This window comes from Coptis chinensis, chromosome 4, assembly GCF_015680905.1.
Source record: "Coptis chinensis isolate HL-2020 chromosome 4, ASM1568090v1, whole genome shotgun sequence".
In the NCBI taxonomy this organism is placed as follows: domain Eukaryota; kingdom Viridiplantae; phylum Streptophyta; class Magnoliopsida; order Ranunculales; family Ranunculaceae; genus Coptis; species Coptis chinensis.
In genome coordinates, this window is record NC_141459.1 from 105,799,298 (window position 1) to 105,805,297 (window position 6,000).

The following is a 6,000-nucleotide window of genomic DNA, read 5'->3' on the forward strand; positions in this document are numbered from 1 at the left end:
ATTGTACAAAACTTAAATTGTGATCATTTAAATGGATTTTCTTTATTTTACACATGCTTTATCTTTTGGAATAACTCGTTAGACACTAAACTTTAAAAAAATGGTATGTTAGAAGTTGCTCTTAGGGTCAAGTGGGTGATTCTGATGATGGACCAGCAGGTTTATATGTTTTTGAAACTTTAATTAATTGGTTATATTTGATGCATCAAGTAAATGAATCGAGCTACTCAGAGCTCGACCTTTTTGTGCCACTCAAGTAGTTGTCTTGCAGCATGGCCAGAGTTGAACAAATTTTAGTACCGCTTTAAAAGAATGTCAAGCCTAAACATACTGATCATATATGGTTTTGTTGGGAATTAGGTATTACACTAACCTCGACTAATCCCGACTAACGACAATTATCTTCAAGATTTTGGAATCAATGATAAAACAAGAACACCAATACAACCACTAAAGCAACAATGAAAGAGCAGAGAATAAATAAACACAAGGAACTTACATGGTTTGGCAATTGCCTACGTCTACAAGCACACCAAAATCCACTATAATTAAAGAGTTGTTTACAATGTCACAAGCCTCACACAAACACCAATCTCTCTCTCACACGCACACACTTTTGGTACTCACAAATTTATACTATTGCAATATCACAATCTACTCACAAATTTGGCTATTGCCTTATACTAATTATTGCTCAAATTAATGTACTTTCCTCGCACCCGCATTACTATATGAGTTCTCTTAGTTGTGTCTTCTTAATTCACTAGTCTCATGGGGTATTTATAGACTCCCAATTACCGAAAGCGTATAAAGAACCAATTTGGTATTGGTTTCCAGAACCAATTTGGTATTGGTTTCCAAAACCAATTTAGACTTCCAAGTCGTGCTAAAGAAGGACATGAATTGGTTTCCAAAAACACAATTCAAAGTTATCTTGAACATGTCTTTGGGTGTGCTTGGTTTCCAATTCAATTTGGAAACACCCCGTGATCGGGCTCCACAAACATAACAATCTCCCACTTGGAAGTGATAACCAATATAAATTAACTCCATGCATTTCCAATGCATAATGGTGAAACTTCATCCACGATCTTCAAGCTAGAAGACCAATTTTGAAGCTAGACATAACCCGGCTCCTCGATAATCATTGTCTTTGTCCATTGTGAGTCGACTCACTGCGGTAGCTCAACTGTAAAAGACATAACCCGGTAGTACTTTTCTGCGATCAACTTCACCGCAAAGTCGTATCAATATACCCTTGCAAGTACACATCACCTCACATCGGTAGTACCACTTAGATACCGTAATATTCACTTCACATCCCAGTATTGCTTGCCATGATTGACCATCAACCTACTAACAGCTCCCACTGCATGGGAAATATCTGGATGCGTGCAAACTATGTACCATTGCCTAGAGAATTGTGTCAAACTACACAAGCTCTTTCTCAGCTTGCATACTATATTGTCTCTACCCATCTTAATGAAACACTCACGTTGCTGTACACACATCTCTTCCTTTTGGTCATCATGGAGGAAGACAATTTTTCACATCTAAGCGCTTTCGATGTGTAAATCTTCTGGCAACGCAACAATACTTCACACCGACATCGTGGTATTAGGTTTCACCAATTAGAGAATAATATCTTTGTGTAATCATAGGCGAGGGACTTGATCATCTCATTCTTCATTGCAACCTCCCACTCGCTTGCATCATCAACCTCTAATGCTTTATCATAGCACTGGGGCGCACTACCATCAGTACGTGGCAATAGTACTAAGCGGTTCTCTGTTGATCGGAGTAAGCGGTATTAAATGGCGTCTACCCAAAATTGCTTGGGCATCCCCTGCTAGCATATGCATACACTTAGCTCTTTATGTTAGTGTTATGACCATACATTAAATCACCTAGTTCGGTTGAAGCATCCTTAACAAAGTATATTCCATCCGGTGGTACCACAACATTTTAGGCCGGTCGAATAAAGCAATTCCATATTGATGCTTTTACTCACAATCTTCTTAATTCGACTTTCAACAATGAGATTCATAATGAACTTGATTTTGTACTTGGTTTACTCAATTGGAAACATCTTTATTCTATGGAAAGCAATACAGGAGTAGCTTCGATGGACAATGTTAGTACCATCCACTCTCAACCACTTTCGTGGCGGACCACGCGTGTCGGACTAGCTTCAAGCCGATCGTCCATCACGACTAAGGTCAAGTTGTCCAAATGACCTAGGAAACGTAATCGCTGCAAGCTAGTAAACAACATCATTAATGATAGATCATTATTTCGTAACGGAAGGAGTAAAAACAATCATCAAAACAGCGCAAAAGGGGGATCTATACTTATAAAATGAGGCATATTCTCCATTCTCAGAGGGAGGGGGGCTCACATTCTCACCATCTCCAACTCAATCACTCAAGATGAACTACGTCTGACTTGATTCTAGTTCATCAGAGAATTGGATCGTGAAATGACTCAAAAACACCGACACGAGTTGATCAAACATCTTATACAAACCATATTCTCCGAGATTGTAAGGTCATGACTAAAATGTACCTCTACATTGGCGTTGTATGTAGGTTCGTCTTCTTGAGAAAAAGCATCCAAACCATTTTCTCAAACCCACGAAACTTAGTAAAATCACCATGGAAGGGCGGCTTAAAGCTTTAGGCGATCAAATGAAAACTCTCCAAGATTCTTTTTACGGCAAACCGTCATTGAAGTTTCCATTTTGCTGGTGTGGATTATCAATGGCGTCAAAGCGTTATAAAGAGATAAGTTTACATTCAACTATCTTTCATTTATACTAATATTTAATATTTGGATCGGTTCGGATAATCGTGCATACTTTTATGTTGCAAGATATTCATAATAAGGCCTATGGAATTATCGGGAAAATCATTTTCTACCATTATTTATATCTATGTCCCTCCACCTTAATATTCTTCATTTGTCACACATATGTCTAATTGACCTGATGTGACATTCAACATTAATTGAGCATTAAGAAACTATTTCTTATACCAGCTGGGTTTGAGCTCAATTAGTTATGTCACAATTTCTTAATACATAACTCCGTAGAGTGGTGGATTATTTATTAGAATTCGTGATTCAAAACTTCTTACATTAATTACCCAAAACGTCAAGTCTAGTATATGAATAGACATTACCTTTTAACGTCTCAAAGTAATAAATTTGAGACACAATGGATTTTCACAATTTATCAAGTCTAGGGAATAATTGGTAGGTGAGATTTGCACACTAACCTTAATAATGAATTTATAGTGTGTTCTCGATTTGATCCCTCGATCTTGGGTCGTGTGGTTGCACCAATATACAAACTTAGAAATTAAATACTTCAAATGATTGAGATATCATCATCCTATCATATAGTAGTTATGTATATTCTGGAGTTGTATAAAGTAATTTGTCCGACTTCACCCCCGATTGTGAGCATTCTAGCTTAGGTAAATAGATACAATCAAATCTCCCGCCACATGACTCTTTATATGCTTGATTGTACTAATTCTATTACCAATGGAACTTATGGTTTCATCATATGATATTAATTCACCCATATACATAATAATTATATTTGTGTATACATAATAATTAAGTCTGCTCGTAAAAACGCAATGCAACATGGTCCAATTCAAGAAAAATGTGAACAACCGTGTCTATTCATTATCGCTCTGGATTTAAAGCCGTTAAATGTGAACAATTTTTAGTGGTTTCATAATAAATCATAATAGCTCTTTTCACTTTCAGTTTACAAGTCCTAGTAGTGGACGAATAATAGTATCTTGATAGAGCAATCCTGTTTTTTTCCCGTTAATGAGATAGAGCAATCTCAGAAAATGAAATGTAGTTTGACAATATATACTTCAAGAAATGCTAATAAGCAACTAGTTAAAAATATGACGGTTCAGAAACTGGGTTAGAATGCTTGTGTACCCAAATTCACAGCCCAATTCAAAATATTATTGTTCGTCTTCTTGGCTCCACAAGCTGTCATGATTACTGATCGTAGAAGTTACTCCAAATTGATTTGTTGTTGACGCATATTTCGACCATTCATTTAGGTCCAAATATCACAAAGAAGCTTATAGGCTTTAGCACAAGTGCACAACTGTCTTAAGTGCTTAACTATTTAAGACGGTAACACCAAGAAGACTATTGTTTTCACTTACAAGCTAGCCTAGCTCATTTCTGGAAGTCAACCACCACCGAGTCACCGAGATAGACACAAGGTTCATTATTGGCATTAAGATTCGCATTACCCAAACATACAAAAAGCTTCATTCCTGGTCTAAGAATCCCAAACTTCAACAGACACACACACAGTGACAAAACCAAAATTCCAAAAATTCCATCGATCATTAAAGAGGTTAACTTGACATACTAAAATACTAGTAAGTGCCTCGTTTTGAGGGACCTAAGACAACCCCCTCCCCCGGTGGAGCTGGAATTCGGGTGGGGCTTGAGCCTGGAAAGAGTGGTTTCATTTGAGACACGAACTCGCTTCTGTTTTTTCGTAGCCCCGGATAGACACAATCACAATCCTCATGGCCAAACAAAATACATTGATCTTCCTAAGGTAAATCCAACATGTTGGAATTAGTAATTTTAGATCTAACAAATTTGGTTAAATAGGGTTAGAGTTTAATTAATTAGAAAGTGGTGTGATTTGTGTTGGAGTTATCCTTCACACAAGGAGAAAAAGAATTTCCAAAATTCTATAGCAACCGAATCTTTTGAACCGAATTTGTGAACACACTGACGTGGCATTCATCAGGCATGGGGTGCATGTGTGTATTAGTCAAAGAAGTGCGAAAATCAAGGTCTCTCGCTTGCCACGTCGGTGTGTTCACAAATTCGGTTCAAAAGTGTGAGTTCTTAGTAGAAACACTCAAAGAATTTTGCTAGCGTCGCGAGAAACACGGGTGCGACCCACATTTCGAATAGGTTGCCCTAAAGTGACCTCCACGCATTCATGCCTTGGTCGACCTCTAGTACCTTCAGTGCGACCCGAGCTCATGTCTATTTTCAGAAGAATTCTATTTTTGTGGAACTGCGAGTTTGCAATACAAGTCGGGGTTTTTGGCAAAACCTAACTAAGTTAGAAGACGAAAATACACAAAGACCAAAGAGAGAAACCCAATCTTGAAAGCAATCAAGATTGAGATAACCTTTACAAAGATCTGACCACAGTAAAGAGAAAAGTAATTTAGTAAGATGAGAGACTATAAGGAGTAATTGTAATCTTTCTTCCTACTTTATATAAGGACTAGCTCTTGTAGAAGTAGGCACCATTGGCCGAACCATGGTATATCTTTGTGTTGTGGTTTACTTTTACTGTTTTACATTATTATCTGTTGTTAATAATTGTTTAGCGAGTTGGGCATGTTAGTTTGGTTGTAGGGAATATTTAGATTGTTGTCTGGAGTTGAATTGAGTTCAAATACAAGTTATCTGTGAAGTGGGGAATCGATTGGTATTAACCCCAACAAAGTGGTATGAGAGCCTTGGTTAGATTAGCCTAGGGTGTTATCCAAATCTTGGTCGGAAGGTGTTTGACAAAACTCCTGAGAGAAGATTTGAGTTTAAATAACTTGTAGAAATGGACCATTCCATGAATACTCGCATGACTAGTATAAATAGGAAGAACTACACCATTTGGAAAGCCAAGATGGAAGACTTGCTTTATTGCAAAGACTTGGCACAACCCATTGAGAATGGAGGAGAAAGACCGAAAACGGTTGCTGCGGCTGAGTGGAGCAAGCTTGACAGAAATGCAATTGGGTATATTCGACAGTGGATTGAGGATAATGTCTTTCACCATGTATCCCAAGAGACTACAACTTTTGGCTTGTGGAAGAAACTCGAAAACCTCTATGAGAGGAAGGAAGTAGGAAACAAAGTCTTTGGTTGTTAAGAAGTTTTGCCGACACAAAGTACCAAGAAGGTTCTTCAATGTCGAGCATCTTAGTC